This window comes from Lucilia sericata, unplaced genomic scaffold, assembly GCF_015586225.1.
Source record: "Lucilia sericata isolate MDLA Ls3-8-SP2 unplaced genomic scaffold, ASM1558622v1 Contig001289F_arrow, whole genome shotgun sequence".
In the NCBI taxonomy this organism is placed as follows: Eukaryota; Metazoa; Arthropoda; class Insecta; order Diptera; family Calliphoridae; genus Lucilia; species Lucilia sericata.
Window position 1 is genome coordinate 26,514 of NW_023995239.1, and position 18,746 is coordinate 45,259.

The 18,746-nt window shown below is 29.6% G+C and overlaps 1 long non-coding RNA gene across 3 annotated transcripts in view; it reads left to right on the top strand.

Annotated features, from left to right (window-relative positions):
• LOC119610850 overlaps positions 1–14,754 on the top strand; it is a 31,227-nt gene extending 16,473 nt beyond the window's left edge. The window contains exons 1-4 of one of the 3 annotated variants that reach the window (XR_005232017.1): positions 13,625–13,747; positions 13,808–13,852; positions 14,286–14,382; positions 14,451–14,753. This is a non-coding gene — a long non-coding RNA (uncharacterized LOC119610850). Of the gene's footprint in view, positions 1–13,624; positions 13,748–13,807; positions 13,853–14,285; positions 14,383–14,450 lie in introns of those variants that run through there. The other 2 variants (XR_005232016.1, XR_005232015.1) reach the window with 2 other exon arrangements.
• The last annotated feature ends 3,992 nt before the right edge of the window (positions 14,755–18,746 follow it).

The window sequence follows — 18,746 nt, forward strand, 5'->3', positions numbered from 1 at the left end:
TATAAATTGTCATTGTCATCAAAAGTAAATTTAATTGTAATTCAACATCACGTCTAATGACATGATGATTTAGTTTCTTTACGAATATTTAAGTGTGGCAAATTGTAAAAAAAAATGAAATTAAATTATATGAAACAAAGATTTATGGCAAAATTGTTTAAGGTAGTTTTAATTTAATATATTATTTTATTACTACAGGTAATTTTAAAAGTCCTATTAATTGGTACTTATTTGTATGTAAAAAGCATTCGAAAAGGTCTTCTACTTTCAATGAAATAAAACAATCATGAACAGGCTTGTAGGGCAATGATTACATTTTCAATTACATTTATATTAGCAGTAATTGAAGTTTTACCATTACAATTACATACATATTTGTAATTTTAATTGAAGTTTTGTCAATTACAATTATTTGTAATGTATAGTTGAGCAATAAACAAATTTAGTTTATTTTGTAATTGTAATTAAAGATTTGCCAATTACTTGTAATTGAAAAATGTCCAATTACTTAAAATTGTGGATTCATTCCCTTACAATTACATGTAATTGTAAATAGTAATACCTAAATTATAATTACAAGTAATTGTAATAGTTAAAATTCTATTATAATTAAAATAATTGTAGTTCAATTACAAGTAATTTTAATTGGTGTTTGGTCAATTACACATTACAATTACATGTAATTGTAAATAGTAATGACTAAATTATAATTACAAGTAATTGTAATAGTTAATATTCTATTATAATTAAAGTAATTATAGTTCAGTTACTAGTAATTGTAGTTCAATTACAAGTAATTGCAGTTCTATTAAAGTAATTGTAGTTCAGTTACAAGTAATTTTAATTGTTGTTTGGTCAATTACACATTATAAGTAACTGTAATTGCTAAAACTTGAATTAAAAATTATTGTAATTGATTATTGCTCATTTACACATTACAAGTAGTTGTTATTGACCATGTAATGAATTACTTTATGTAATTATTACCCCCCAAGCCTAATGAAGAGAGCCTCCAATGATTATGAAAACCTCTTGAAAATTGATTAGTTAATTTGTTAAGAAGCCATCGTGGCAGAATTCAAAACAGACCAGAGTCTCTGGAGGGTAACTAACACACGACACCTATCCTGATAGATTGCCCAATTAGCCATGTTTGTTTCCATTAATTTTTCCCAACTCACTTCTATGTGAAATATCAACAAACACTTTAATTCCCTATTGTTTTTATTTCCAATATTACGGTCAATTACACCAATTTTGTCAAACAAAGCCAAATATGTAAGGGACTTATCGTATTATACTATATACCAATCCCCCCCCGCCCCGTTCAATCAATATTTCAACTCCTATATACGACAACTGGAAGAGTAATAAACTCATCATAATCAACAGCATTAACATTTATAATAAGTATATTATGCTGGCTGACTGGCTATTTGGTTTATTATGGTGTTAATAAGTACACAGAAAGAAAAATCTCATACTAAGTAGTATAACCATATTTATTATGTGAATTTAAATGCTAATGTGTAATGTGCTGAAATCAAGAATCGAGCTCAAATCGAAATCATTTTGGGATTAATTGAATCGTTTACATTCTTAAAACAATCTTATTTCAAACTCAAATCAAGTATACATTTGACATTAAATCAAAATAAAACTGTTTCGAATTGAATTGAGTACGGATTACTCATTTTTTTCAGTGTAAGTGTATGACTATTTGCAAGAGTGCTATAAAGCGCTCTAAATTGCCAATACCAGATAGTTTCGTGTGCCAGTTTCGAACTATTAGTTATATTATAACTTCAGAATACTTATTGAAAGTAAAGTGACAATTGACTACATGTTAGATAACTGGTGATACGTTAAGTAATGTATGGACTTTTCTTTGAATTACAAATGAATCAATAAAAATTAAAGAAAAATATTAGGTAGAACTTTAAATTGGATAATCTTTAGATTACTTGGCGATGCTAAAGTACCAATCTGTTACACGTTAGATTACCGGTGATATGTTAACCCAGCAAAAATTTTCATTACCTAGAAATCTAGAAAGTAATATTGGAATCACGTGGAAACTAATTACGTTTGGGGTGAATAACTAATTATTTTTGTTCGACGAGGTTCAAATAATATGTACCTACCTTAAACAAATTAATAAATGGTTACTAATTTGATTACAAAAACTTTGCGAAATAACTAGTTACAAATAAACCTACAAATATGTTATGTGATAGCTAGTTATTTTGGGCCGACTTTGAATGTAGAAAACAAAAAATAAAAAATTCCTCGGCCGGGATTTGAACCCAGGCATTCAGTTGTTTTCTATGTTTCTCACTCCAGCCGCTTACTCGATGCTCCATTAACATGTTGCTTTTTGTAATTTTGAGAACGGCTTTTTTCGAAAATATATAAATGAATGTCATTCTGAAAAAAATAAACAGTATCCAGCAGGGCTCGAACCACGAACCCCCTGTTTGTTAAATGAACGACCTAGACAATTGAGCCATAACAAATCCAAATTGTTTTGTTATTTACCAGTAATAACCTATTCAGCTAAATGAAATAATGTGGATGATAATGAACACTCATTACCAAGTAATATATGAAATAACTACTGGCTATTACCAAAAATTTCAGATTTTTTGCTGGGAAGTTATCAATTGCTATATTAGACATTAGTATCTTAAAGGCATACAGTTACTATTTAAAAAACTGCTGGTAATTGCCAATCAATATTTGAAATAGAATTGGCGTTTGTTTGTTTGTTATTCATTATTTTAGATGACAATGCATTAAAACAGATGATGACAATTTGTATTTTGAAATTATTTATGTAGAATGCAAATTTCGATGTCCTATATGCAATAGAAAATGGATATTATAAATGAGAAAAAGTATTACATTAATTTAGCTTGAATTAGTATTTTGCAGTAAATAAATTAAAATTAAAATTTACAAAAGAAATATTGGACAACAATGTACATTAAATCGATATATTTTTTTACAAAAGCCAAGTTATTATGTTCAATATATAATTTTTAAATCTCTAATATTGTTAAGGGCCTCACATATTACTTTTGAAGAGCTTTTATAAGTTAACAGGCAATTTACTAACAATAATCGTTCTTTCATTGTACATATTTTATATGAAAGAAATAATATTGTTACTGATAATCTAGTAAAATCGTTGACCCTTTAGGGTCAACTGCAAACCTACTTTGTAACATATTTTTTTTGCAAACAAAAAAGCTTTTAAATCATAGCTTTGTATTAGCTACCCTATACAAGATTATATGTTCTATTTAATGCAGCAAGCGGCAAACCAAAACAAATTTTAATGTGTTTTTTTTTACAATGTTTTCATTTGAAAAAATTTGCTTTAACTATTTTATGCTAAATACTAAATTCAATGAATCATTAAATTTAATCGTATGCCATTTTATAATGTTTTTAAAATAAACAAAAAATAGAGAAAGAAAATCACCACAAAAAATGTAATCAATGTCACATTAAATTCTTTAACACAGAAATTTTCTAACACTGCAGGCCCAGACAATAAAAAGGGACTTATCAAACAAAAAAATCAACTAAAATAACATGGGCAATTGTTTACAATAATGATTATGTAGTATTTAAAATAAATAAAAAATTGTAAATTAGAAAATTCTAAATGTCATTATTGAGAAAATTTAATAGAAAAAGTAACATCATTAGGCGGTCTAAAGCAATTAACTGCAACAAAACTAAGTGGGTCTAGCAGGAAATTAAATCTTAAAGAAAATGTTAATAGTATTTACTAGGAAACTAATCATTTGATTAAGAGGTTTTAGTGTCATGTAAGCTTTTAGTCAGACATTTTAAATTCTATGTACTTGTAAAAAGTAAAAAAAAAATATAAGTAGACTATAGATAAGACTATAGACTAGATTTTAAATCAGTCCATAGATTAGATTATAGACCAGACTATAGAGTAGATTAGAGAATGGAATATAGTTCAGATTATAGACTTGTCTATAGTTTAGGCTATAGACTTGTCTATAGTTTAGGCTATATACTTGTCTATAGTTCAGGAGTTTAGTTAAGACTATAGACTTGTCTATAGTTCAGGCTATAGATTTGTCTATAATTTAGAATATAGAGTTGTCTATAGTTCAGACTATAGATTTGTCTATAGTTCAGACTACAGATTTGTCTATAGTTCAGACTACAGACTTTGTTATAGTTCAGGCTATAGACTTGTCTATAGTTCAGACTACAGACTTGTCTATAGTTTAGGCTATAGACTTGTTTATAGTTCAGACTATAGATTTGTCTATAGTTCAGACTATAGACTTTTCTATAGTTCAGTATAGACTATAGACTTGTCTATAGTTTAGACTACAGACTTTTCTATATTTCAGGCTGTAGACTTGTCTATAGTTCAGGAGTTCAGTTAAGACTATAGACTTGTCTGTAGTCCAAGCTATAGATTTGTCTATAATTCAGAATATAGACTTGTCTGTAGTTCATACTATAGACATGTCTATAAGTTCAGGCTATAGACTTGTCTATAGTTCAGACTATAGATTTGTCTATAGTTCAGACTATAGACTTTTCTATAGTTCAGGCTATAGACTTGTCTATAGTTCAGGCTATAGACTTGTCTATAGTTCAGACTACAGGCTTGTCTATAGTTCAGGCTATAGACTTGTCTATTGTTCAGACTACGGACTTGTCTATAGTTCAGGCTATATACTTGTCTATAGTTCAGACTACAGACTTGTCTATATACTTGTCTATAGTTCAGACTACAGACTTGTTTAGAGCTCAGGAGTTCAGATAAGACTATAGACTAGTCTATAGTTCAGACTACAGCCTTGTCTATTGTTTAGGCTATAGACTTGTTTATAGTTCAGGCTATAGACTTGTTTATAGTTCAGGCTATAGACTTGGTTATAGTTCCGGCTATAAACTTGTCTATAGTTCTGACTATAGACTTGTCTATTGTTCAGGCTATTGACTTGTCTACAGTTCAGACTATAGACCTTTCTATAGTTCAGACTATAGACTTAGGTATTATACTATAGGTATTATGGACTATAGACTTGTCTATAGTTCAAACTATAGACCATATTTAATTTTTTAAAGATACTGATTTACCTAAACTAAAAAAGTGCATCAATTACATTAGTTGTAATGAAAATTTATATTTTTAAACTTTTTAACTACAATGGTATAATAAAACAATTTATTTGAATTTCTATTAAATTTTGGCCATAATTCATGTTATATATGTGTTCTTTTCGAGGATACTCCAGCAAAGAACTAGAAAATAAAGACCTACTGCTTACAAATGCCATGACAAAAGCCAGAAAAAAACCCTCAAACGAATATTTTCTATTCGTTATGTTTCGTGTCTTTTCTTTTAGGTTTTTTTTTGCAATTTGCAACCATTTTAAAATGTTTTTCTTTTGTTGTTGTTATTGCTGCTGCAGCTCAACAACAATTCTATTGATTTAGGCACCGTGCCAAATTGCTGCAACATACTTTTTCATATTGTTGGTTTTGTTGTAGGTATTTTTTTTTTCATTTTGCTCTAAAAGAGATACATTATACAGATAGACAACTACGAAAAATTGTAACAAAATGGTAGAAAATAGAAGAAAAAGGTATGCAGGCATGTGTGCCATAGCTGGATGGATGGAAGGATGAACATGCATATTGAAAATGTTAGTTAAAATAACTACAACATACAACTAGAACAACTACACTCATTTAATATTAGACAAAAAGACTTTGCTACTTGCAACAACAATAGCAACATGACTTGAAAAGAAAAAGGAACACGAGCACCTTAAGAACAACTCAACCAGCGCACTGCAGTCACTCTGTAAAAAGAAAAACTTTATAGACAGACAAATATACCGCCAGTCGTATCGGCAAATAGACAGACAGCCTGACTGACATTCACAATCAAGATGAGCAGAATATATGACACACGACCATTTTTAATTTATACCTTTTTACTGCTATTAAAACTTTACAAAAAATTAAATCAACCAACAAACCATTTATTCATCTTTTCTTTTTTTTTGGTTTTTCTCCAAATGGAGTTGAATCTAAACCCAGTAGTTATAGCAGGAGTAAGTGTATCCTTTTTAGCTAGAATTTTTCCATCCATTCTTTTACAACGTTCACTTTAAAATTGTAAAGGATTAAATTAATCCCAAAAAGGGCTTGATTTGAGAACAATTTGTACTTGATTTTTGAATTCGCTTAAAAATAAATTTTCATATTTGTTTAATGAATACCGATGTGTAAGGAGTAATTCTTTTAAGTAATTAAATCGTTCTTACATTTTAAGTACATTTTCGGCTCTAAATCAGTACTACGGGAACCCACCTTGAACAGCAGACTAAAACATACAGACACTTAATAGCAACATAAATTTAATTTCCTTTTAACAAGGAAATTAAAATATTATAAAAAACCTTATTATAAAAAAGAACTTAAGAAAATTATGCATAAAGTGTGCAGTAGCCGGGTCCCTAAAAAGATAAGATTTAAGGTCATTTTTTTCGTAGAAATTTAAAACAGGACTTTTTTTAATTTTCAAATTTTAATCCATTTCCATAATTTTGGTAGAAATTAATAAAAGTGAAATTTGTATAAAATTTACAAATTTTAAATTTAAAACTTTTAATGGATTTCTGGAGCTTGTAAGTAATTTAGTTGCAATACTATTAAAGAATATTCTTAGGTCTAATCATAACACATCTGATTTTTTTTGGGCCCGACTAATACCTAAGAAAAGTAAGAGTGGAAAACACTTTTTATAAAAAACTTTACTTAAATAAACCTATTTTTATAAAAATAAACAAAATTCAATTTTGAACTTTGGATCACAGTGAGTAGAATATTTTTACTGGTAAATGAAAAAAAAAATACAGTAAAGCCCTTAAACGTTTTGATAAAATTGCTTTAAATTTAAATATAATCATAATTTTTTGTACATTGATCCGACGGTTCATATACAAGTACTCGAGCTATCTAATCTCTGACTGACCGTTTCGTAACTTCTGAGATACAAAAACATCATTTCCGCCTCTTGTAATTCGACAACAGAACCTATAGGCGTAATCGAAATACGGGTGGGTGAGGCTCGCATGCCCCTACATCCATCCCGTATTACATACACTTGGCACCGACTCATTTCCATCCCCACAGCCCCACAGTCACTTCTCTGCCGTTTAACAGCTGTCTTTTTCGGTAACAACATCAAACATTCTCTTTACTCAAGTTTGGGTTTAAACCACAGACACTTCAATAGACCTCTCCAATAATCGGTACATCGCAAAGTCCGAAACTCTGCCCTATGGGCCACCAGTACGTAATCGAAATACGGGTGGGTGAGGCTCGCATGCCCCTACATCCATCCCGTATTACATACACTTGGCACCGACTCATTTCCATCCCCACAGCCCCACAGTCACTTCTCTGCCGTTTAACAGCTGTCTTTTTCGGTAACAACATCAAACATTCTCTTTACTCAAGTTTGGGCTTAAACCACAGACACTTCAATAGACCTCTCCAATAATCGGTACATCGCAAAGTCCGAAACTCTGCCCTATGGGCCACCAGTACCAGACACCACCATATGTGTGATAGCGCCTCTGTTCCCACAGATTGCAATCACACCAGGATGGGGGAAGTTCAACAAGGTAACATGCGCCCAGGGGCTGCCTGTATAACAGTTAAAGTCAATTTTCAAAAGATCTCAAATATCTTTGGGATCCAATTGTTCAGTAATTTTATCAGATATCCTTTCGAAAAGTTTGCATTTTTAAAATCATCCAAATTGGTCCGAAACAATGAAAATTTTGTCAAAAACTTTATAGAACAAAACAACATGCTACAAAATTATCAGTTGTGCCAGGGATGGAAGATTGTGTAGGGTTTAAAATTAAAAAGATATTAGATTAATCCCTGATCACCTTAGTTTTCCAAAGTATCTAGATTTCAAACACTTTAAAACTTTCAGATTTTTTTATAATTTTCAGTGTGGAAAGATTTCAGCCTGGAATAACTATTTTTAAAATTTTCAATATAAAAAAAGTCTCATTTACAAATGTGTTTGTTCTCTTTTAATGTGTAATTAAAAAAATATATATAAAATTGAAATAGAAATTTTAAAAATAAATTTGGTCACATTATAAAACCTTCTCGCTTCACTGGTTGTGGTTTGCCTTTTCCATTAAATATTTCTTCTCTTTTTTTATTATTATATTGAGTATGTGTATTTTAAATATTTTTCTGCAAATTACCACTTTAGTTTTAATTGAATCTGCTTTTACCAGTTGGAAAATGTGTAAATGGACATATTTTTTTTGTAACCCAGCAAAAATTATGTTTTCTAAAAGAACACCCAAAAGTATGCTATACAAAATAAACAAATCACAGTAAACAGCTTAAAGTGAACTGTAGTTGCAAACCTCTCAAGTTGTTTATTTAAAAACGCCTAAAATTATGCAATATAAACTAAACAAAAAACTATAAGTGTTGGTATGCTGCAGTTTGTTAATTTGTTGGGTTATGCTTCTCTAAAAGCCAGATGTCATATAATCAATTTTCCATAAGGAACTATAAACTTGTCTATATCATAGAGCTACTTTTTGCATACTGTAGATTAAACAAAACATCTTAAAACTGCTTTGTCATTACTTTATTTATTTTTCATGTTTACACAAAAAAACGCTGTTGAATCTTTTGTTAGAAATCTTCCATTGTAGAACTTCCCACTTCCTGTGTGTCAAAAGGAAAACGAAAAATGTTGCTGGTTTTTCAAAAAAAAAAAAAAAAATATCTGCTTTCAGCAATAGTTAATAGTACTTTATAGCTATTTACACAAAAATTATTGGCTGTTGTTGTGTGTTAAATGCCCTTAATGTTTCAAAAAAACACAGAAAAACATCATGTATTTGCTGCTTGTTGTTGTTAACCAACTTTCTACATTTCTGAACTGTTTGTTAGTCTTGGTTCATTCCAATTGAATTGAATTGATTATATTTAATGCCTTTTTAACGATTTTGCATAACATTTGGTTGTTGTTATACTTGTTGTTGCTGATGTTTCTGTTGCTGGTACTTTTTTTTTAATGTTCGATAACTTTTATTTATTGTTGTTGCTGTATATTACTTTTTATTTATAGCCTCGTTAAATTTGTGCTATCGACCAGAAATTTAATATTTGTTGAAATTTTTGAAGGAATTCTTTTTTTTTTCGTTTCCTTTTCGTCAAAATTAATTTTTTGTTTAACAGATTGATAATTTCGATTATTTGTGGTTATGTTGTAATTTAAATATCGTGTTGTAAAGTTATAAAATTGAAACCCCTGACTTTTATGAAACAAGGTCCCCTTGATCCAAACTGAAATAGAACTGAAGTTGAACTGAACTAGAACTGAATGAGAACTGAACTAGAACTGAACTAGAACTGAACTAAAACTGAACTAGAAACTGAACTAGAACTGAACTAAAACTGAAATAAAACTGAACTAGAACTGAACTAGAACTGAACTAAAACCTGGAACTAAAACTGAACTAGAACTGAACTAAGAACTGAACTAGAACTGAACCTAGAACTGAACTAGAACTGAACTAGGAACTGAACTAGAACGGAACTAGCAAACTGAACTAGAATTCTGAAACTAGAACTGTGAACTAGAACTGAACTAGAACTGAACTAGAATGAACTAGAACTGAACTAGAACTTAACTAGAACTGAACTAGAACTGAACTATAACTGAACTAGAACTGAACTATAAATGAACTAGAATGAACTAGAACTGAACTGAACTGAACTAGAACTTAACTTAACTGAACTAGAACTGAACTAGAACTGAACTAGAACTGAACTATAACTGAATCTAGAACTGAACTATAACTGAACTAGAAACTGAACTAGAACTTAACTAGAACTGACTAGAACGAACTAGAACTGAACTAGAACTGAACTAGAACTGAACTAGAACTGAACTAGAACTGAACTAGAACTGAACTAGAACTGAACTAGAACTGAACTAGAACTGAACTAGAACTGAACTAGAACTGAACTAGAACTGAACTAGAACTGAACTAGAACTGAACTAGAACTGAACTAGAACTGAACTAGAACTGAACTAGAACTGAACTAGAACTGAACTAGAACTGAACTAGAACTGAACTAGAACTGAACTAGAACTGAACTAGAACTGAACTAGAACTGAACTAGAACTGAACTAGAACTGAACTAGAACTGAACTAGAACTGAACTAGAACTGAACTAGAACTGAACTAGAACTGAACTAGAACTGAACTAGAACTGAACTAGAACTGAACTAGAACTGAACTAGAACTGAACTAGAACTGAACTAGAACTGAACTAGAACTGAACTAGAACTGAACTAGAACTGAACTAGAACTGAACTAGAACTGAACTAGAACTGAACTAGAACTGAACTGAACTAGAAAGAACTGAACTAGAACTGAACTAGAACTGAACTAGAACTGAACTAGAAACTGAACTAGAACTGAACTAGAACTGAACTAGAACTAGAACTGAACGAACTGAACTAGAACTGAACTAGAACTGAACTAGAACTGAACTAGAACTGAACTAGAACTGAACTAGAACTGAACTAGAACTGAACTAGAACTGAACTAGAACTGAACTAGAACTGAACTAGAACTGAACTAGAACTGAACTAGAACTGAACTAGAACTGAACTAGAACTGAACTAGAACTGAACTAGAACTGAACTAGAACTGAACTAGAACTGAACTAGAACTGAACTAGAACTGAACTAGAACTGAACTAGAACTGAACTAGAACTGAACTAGAACTGAACTAGAACTGAACTAGAACTGAACTAGAACTGAACTAGAACTGAACTAGAACTGAACTAGAACTGAACTAGAACTGAACTAGAACTGAACTAGAACTGAACTAGAACTGAACTAGAACTGACTAGAACTGAAGTAGAACTGAACTAGAACTGAACTAGAGCTGAACTAGAACTGAACTAGAACTGAACTAGAACTGAACTAGAACTGAACTAGAACTGAACTAGAACTGAACTAGAACTGAACTAGAACTGAACTAGAACTGAACTAGAACTGAACTAGAACTGAACTAGAACTGAACTAGAACTGAACTAGAACTGAACTAGAACTGAACTAGAACTGAACTAGAACTGAACTAGAACTGAACTAGAACTGAACTAGAACTAAACTAGAACTGAACTAGAACTGAACTAGAACTGAATTAGAACTGAACTAGAACTGAATTAGAACTGAACTAGAACTGAACTAGAACTGAACTAGAAATGAACTAGAACTGAACTAGAACTGAACTAGAACTGAACTGAACTAGAAGTTGGGGCGTAAGAGATTAAATTTTTGTTTAGAATTAAAATGTCCAAATATGTATTTCAGAAATTTCTATTTTGATATTTAAATTTAGTTTATTTTCAAATATTTAAACGCTTACACCAAAGTACCATAGTAGTATATTATGAAAAGGAAACATATTTAGGAAACAGTAGATGAAAAAAAAAAAAAAAACTAAGAAAAAAACCCTTATTAACAATTCAGGTCAATAGTCCGACTGAGATTAAATAATATAAAAATTATCATCATCCACCTCCTCCATCGCCTCTTCCACACAGAAGAAGTAGCAGCAATTTCATACATTATTTATTATGTTATTAAAAGGAGAAATGACTTCCGTGTGTGTAATATTTTCTTTGCTCTTCTCATAATTTTGTACATATTTTTCGTTTTCATACATTCATACTCCTCTCTACATAGACGTTTTCTATACAATCTTTAAATTGTTTGACTTTAACGTATAAAAGAAATAAAGAAGAGATAAAAAATAATAATGATAAGGTAGCAGAAAAAAAAATAATATTATAGAAAAGAAATCTTGCTGAAGGGAAACATGTTCTTCCCACATTATTCCCAAACTCATATAATGCAACCAATGTATAAATAAGGAGCATTATACACATAAATTTGTCTTTCTTTCTTTATATTTTTTTGTATATTCTATATTATGTATTATGATTATCTAAATAAACCATCGGAATGAAGTGGAGACACGAGTACTTATTTCAGTTCTTAGAGGGTTGTTAAAGTTTGTTACAAAGCCCATGGCTTAATTGCTAAATTGATTAAATCCATTTTGAAAAATAGGAAAGTATTAAAGGAGAAATAAGAAAATAATGTTAAAACGATTTTGCCATAACCGCCTCATACCATAATATAAGACTATATTTTGTCTTTCTTTAATCAAATTTAAATAGTGGAGATAATCATTTTGACAACTTAAGAACTGTGCTAATTTTGAAGGGAGAAAAGTATAAATATTTATGTTAAGAATTCAATTCAATAAATCATTATTTAATAAATACTATTTTTGAAATTCGTACACAGCTCTTAAATAACCAGATTCTTAAAAGAACACGTCAAATATCAGACAATTTTATTGGGTACCTTTATAAAACTTAGCGCAGCCTATAAAAACATCATCTCTATACTTCTACCCATCACTTCCTCTTTCTATGACAAACTTTACAACATTATTTTTTTATGGGTTTCTCAAAAGTAAAGACAACAAACAAAAATCTACATAATACGATGACAGCTACAAAACATGGAGCAAAAAAGCTACGAAACCCTAAAAGAACAAACTACAAGTAGGAAAAAAAGTCGAGAGCCCTGTCTGAGGGGGTTGAAGATACACCCGTATAAGTTTCATAGTTTTCACTTGAATAAAAACTAAAGGATTAAAAACATACGTAGGAAAAAAAGGATACACCCACCACTTACGAACGTATGTATATGTAGAGTCACGCACATAAGGCAAATTGAGAAGGCTGTAACTGAAAAATAAACAACTTCAAAATTGGAGCATAAAAAAGTTTCATATTTGAAGCCTTTTTCATTTTCTTAGCTTTCCTTGTATTTTTTTTAAGGCAATAATAAGGTTTAAATGGAGCGTAATATTTTAACAAACTATTCTACGTTTGAGTTAGTACCAGAGTGGTAGAAATAAGTCTGTCATTTCTTTCAATTTCTTTTTGTGTTTCCATATTGCATATTAATATACATATTCAGAATCTTTAAAGGGAGGATATTCAAATTTCCAGCTGATCCAGAAATAAAAGTTGAAAACCACTATTTTTTGTAAATCCTTCCAAATTAATTCAGTTCTAGCTTAGTACTAATTCAGTTCTAGTTCAGTTCTAGTTCAGTTTTGTTTCAGTTCTAGTTCAATTCTAGTTCAGTTCTAGTTCAGTTCTAGTTCAGTTCTAGTTCAGTTCTAGTTCAGTTCTAGTTCAGTTCTAGTTTAGTTCTAGTTTAGTTCTAGTTTAGTTCTACACTCAAAAAAGTTTTACATTAACTGATTGTAGTTTATCCAAAAAGTTTTCTGTAAAGTTAAAAATCAATGAAAATTCATTTATTTTATTGAAAATAATATTTTTTAACCTTTTGGATATGTTGTTTAAACAACAAACTACAGAAAAAAATGTTTTTTTCTTTACAGTTAATATTATTGGTAATTATTTTTGTTTTTAAAAAATTAAAAAAAACATTTCCGGTAAAAGTTTTAAATGCCAAAGAAAATAATAAAATAATTTTAAAAAACACAATTTGTTATTTTTTTTATATAAAATACAGATTTATGTATATTTTAAATTGGCGTAATAATAGCGATATAAATGGTAAGTTAGCATTAAGTATGCATTTTATTAAAAATATTTTATAAAAAACGCCTGTTTTAGTTTCATCAAAGTCGTGAGTTCCTTATAATTGCATGTTATTTAAAGGTAAGATTTCTACATACTAATTCTTAATCCAATTAGAATATCTTAAGATTTTATTTTACCCTGGACTATTTTACTGAAAAGTGTTAATGTTGGTGTTGATGTTTGCAATGCATCGACGTGGATTGTTTACTACATTCGTCCATCCGTCCGTCCGAGTGTCTATGTCACAAGATATTTTTATAAAATTTGCCAAAAGAGGTTTTCTTTGGTGTAAGGACTAAGATTATAAAAACTGTTTAAAATCGGGCTACCATCTCCATAAAAATGTCGTCCGAAACTGGAAATTAGAATTAACAATTTGACCCTCATAAAATCTGCAAAAATAAATTTATATAACCAGAACCAATCGGCTTCATTTAGTCGATCTAGACCGGTTATGCTTTTTTAAAACTTTGTTAATAGTACATTTTGATAAATATTCTTTATTTTTTAGATCTAGAAATCTTCTATATTCCTTTTTAAAATACAAGGTGAATGTCCAAAAACTTGCTACCAAATATAGAGGCTGGTGCATTGACAGCTATTAAATCGTAAGTATGCATTTGTCACAAATTTTACATAATATACATATTTTATAAAAAAAATTTCTTCTTTTTAGTTTCTTCAGATTCTTGTGCTATTTGTGTGCAATTTCACGTTGTTCAAGTACTAGAACTATCAATGGCCAAAAACTTGCTGTTAAAACGTTTCGGGATATCGGAGTAATAATATCATTTTAATCGATTTTTTTTAAATTGTTATTAGTCATTTGATGTGTTACCATATTGTATGTAAATCTGTTATATTTATCATAATAATCGATTTTCTAAATAGTTAAGATATTTCTTATATCACTATAATTAAATAAATACATATGTGCATAAATCCAAAGAAAAAGCAGTTAGTTTAACTTTACTGGGAGTTTGTTTTTTGTCATTAAAAACAACAGAAAATACAGTAGAAATTACTTTTTTGTAGGTAATTTTTTGTAAGTTAAAATAACTGAAATTTTTTTCATTTTTACTGTTTTTGTAGGTAAAATATTTTATGTTGAAATTACTGAAAAAAACATTTCTTTCTACATAATTTGTTAGTTATAAAAATAACATTCAAAAATAATTGAAAAATTCTTTTGATTTAAATGAAAAGTTTGTAGTCCGTTTTTTAAATGATATTTCATTTGTTTAAAATGGCTTTTCAGTTGAATTTACGTACAAAATATTTTGAGTGTAGTTTTGTTCTAGTTTTGTTCTAGTTTAGTTCTAGTTTAGTTCTAGTTTAGTTCTAGTTTAGTTCTAGTTTAGTTCTAGTTCAATTCTAGTTCAGTTCTAGTTCAGTTCTAGTTCAGTTCTAGTTCAGTTCTAGTTCAGTTCTAGTTCAGTTCTAGTTCAGTTCTAGTTCAGTTCTAGTTCAGTTCTAGTAGTTCAGTTCTAGTCAGTTCTAGTTCAGTTCTAGTTCAGTTCTAGTTCAGTTCTAGTTCAGTTCTAGTTCAGTTCTAGTTCAGTTCTAGTTCAGTTCTAGTTCAGTTCTAGTTCAGTTCTAGTTCAGTTCTAGTTCAGTTCTAGTTCAGTTCTAGTTCAGTTCTAGTTCAGTTCTAGTTCAGTTCTAGTTCAGTTCTAGTTCAGTTCTAGTTCAGTTCTAGTTCAGTTCTAGTTCAGTTCTAGTTCAGTTCTAGTTCAGTTCTAGTTCAGTTCTAGTTCAGTTCTAGTTCAGTTCTAGTTCAGTTCTAGTTCAGTTCTAGTTCAGTTCTAGTTCAGTTCTAGTTCAGTTCTAGTTCAGTTCTAGTTCAGTTCTAGTTCAGTTCTAGTTCAGTTCTAGTTCAGTTCTAGTTCAGTTCTAGTTCAGTTCTAGTTCAGTTCTAGTTCAGTTCTAGTTCAGTTCTAGTTCAGTTCTAGTTCAGGTTTCTAGTCAGTTCTAGTTCAGTTCTAGTTCAGTTCTAGTTCAGTTCTAGTTCAGTTCTAGTTCAGTTCTAGTTCAGTTCTAGTTCAGTTCTAGTTCAGTTCTAGTTCAGTTCTAGTTCAGTTCCTAGTTCAGTTCTAGTTCAGTTCTAGTTCAGTTCTAGTTCAGTTCTAGTTCAGTTCTAGTCAGTTCTAGTTCAGTTCTAGTTCAGTTCTAGTTCATTCTAGTTCAGTTCTAGTTCAGTTCTAGTTCAGTTCTAGTTCAGTTCTAGTTCAGTTCTAGTTCAGTTCTAGTTCAGTTCTAGTTCAGTTCTTAGTTCAGTTCTAGTTCAGTTCTAGTTCAGTTCTAGTTCAGTTCTAGTTCAGTTCTAGTTCAGTTCTAGTTCAGTCTAGTTCAGTTCATTGTTCAATTCCTAGTTCAGTTTCTAAATTATATTGTTTATAATACTGTTGCGCTAAATCATTCCTCTAAATTAAGGCAATTTAACAAATAATGTTATCGCAAATTTTTCAATTTAAAAATAAAACATTAGCAATTGTATAACATGTTTAAACATTAAATAATTGCTATAAAAAAGGATAAATTGATTTTAATTTAAACCAGACAGTAGATTTTTTTCCTTCTACTACAAAACATGCAATATTTTTCTGATTGTAGGACTAATAGAAAAAAAGTCAAATAATTCACAATGTGTTTTTTGTGGTAATTACTAGGTCACATTTAACGAGGTTAATAGAAAAAACAAAATTGTATTGAAAAAAATTATATTAATTTTGGCTTCTTTTTTATATAATGGTTTAAGGCCTAGAAAAAAAATAAAGTATTGATTTATATTTTTAGCATGTGGTATTTTAATGTTTTTTGGTTTATATTTAAATATTTAATTGTGACAATAGCTTTGGTATAAAAAAAAACAATAATTTTTGCAATAATAAAGCAACAAATGCAGGAGGCATGTAAAATGAGTTTTAGTATAGTTTTTTAAATGAAACTTTCTGGTGCTCTTACATTGTCAAAACTATAGCAAATCTCAATTGCTTTGGTGTCTTTAAACAAATACTTTAAAAACTCTCAACCAAATGAGAATTACATTGATTGTTTTGTCATGATTTACAGGTTTTTAGCTATACATTATGTCTAATGCCAAAATTTTATTCGGTGCTTTTTACTTATTTCAATAATTTTATCATATGACCCTCATATACATGTGTATATTTTTTGTGTTTTTCTTTATTTAAATTTAGTTTGCTGCTATACACATATTTTTACGAGTTAATTGACAGTAGCAAAGGTTTATAAATTAAAAAAATATTTACATTAAAATAAAACTAATAATAATTTTTTATGCTCTAGTGATTTTTTTGTTCAACACTTAAATTTGTATAAATACACATAATGATAAATAGTATTTATTTTTTGTTTTGGCAACAATTATTAATTTTTTTATATAAAAACTAAATATTATGCAAAAGCCTAGTATTTGATTCAACAAAAGCTTTTAAAGCATATTGTAAATTAACTCTTAATTATTATTAAACAAAAGTAAAAAGCAAATAAATTTGTTAAATTATAGTAAAAATATTCATTAAATTTAACAGCAAAAGCAGGATATGAAAAGCGAATTTTAATAGAAAATTTGTTTATTTATTATTTTTTAAAAATTTTATAAAAAAAGTTCTGTTTAATCACCCTTTCATATTCTGTAAATCACGGTCCATAATTGATCCCCAAGTCGATTCAACCGAAAATATCTTCTATTATTTATTACAATTGCCCTCTAATAGAATTTAAAAAGAAATATATTTTCAACCTTAAAATGCCTAAATAAAAAATTAGCTTTTTAAATATTTAACCATAATTTACAAGAAAATATTCAATTTTTCACACAAATTTGAAATTATGACACAAAAAATCTTTAATCAAATGAGGCAGAATATTTATAAAGAAGTCCCCCAACCCTTTTTCCCCCTAAAAATCGCCGCTAAAAGTCTGCATGAATGAGTGAATGTATGTCTAATTTCTTTAACTAATGACAACAATTATTCTTACGCTATTTACATGAAAACGTATAAATTATTTGTGTAAAATAACCAAAACTAAAATTTGCAAAAAGGCGCAAAATCAAAAGAAATTAATTGCTAAAGGTGTGAGCGAGTTTTTTTTTGTAAATACTCTATCTTGTCATTTTGAAATACGTTCGAACAATAATTAAATGGTGTGTAAACTAATTAAAGTCGGTGATTTAATGAATTTATGTATGTATTCGTTGTGGCTCTATTCCCTGTAATTTTATAATACTAAATTTAAGTTAATTTTTCTCATTTTTAGTCTAAAACGTACTTAAAAGTTTAAAAACGATTTCATTACTTAAAGCAATTAATTGCTCAGTTTTAAAATAATTACACATCGGAATCGAGTTCTTGTTCAGTTCTAGTTAGTTAGTTAGTTTGAAAGGAGGATGAATATACATCAAATCCGAAGAAATACACCTAGGCCTCTATCTGGCCTGTTGTGCGCTCCTTAACCAGTGCCTCAGGTGGGAATCGAACCCACCCACCTCCGGTCTACCAGACTAGAACACTAACCACTAACCTACCGGAGGCCACTCAGTTCTAGTTCAGTTCTAGTTCAGTTCTGGTTCAGTTCTAGTTCAGTTCTAGTTCAGTTCTAGTTCAGTTCTAGTTCAGTTCTAGTTCAGTTCTAGTTCAGTTCTAGTTCAGTTCTAGTTCAGTTCTAGTTCAGTTCTAGTTCAGTTCTAGTTCAGTTCTAGTTCAGTTCTAATTCAGTTCTAGTTCAGTTCTAGTTCCGTTCTAGTTCAGTTCTAGTTCAGTTCTAGTTCAGTTCTAGTTCTAGTTCAGTTCTAGTTCAGTTCTAGTTCAGTTCTAGTTCAGTTCTAGTTCAGTTCTAGTTCAGTTCTAGTTCAGTTCTAGTTCAGTTCTAGTTCAGTTCTAGTTCAGTTCTAGTTCAGTCTAGTTCAGTTCTAGTTCAGTTCTATTCAGTTCTAGTTCAGTTCTAG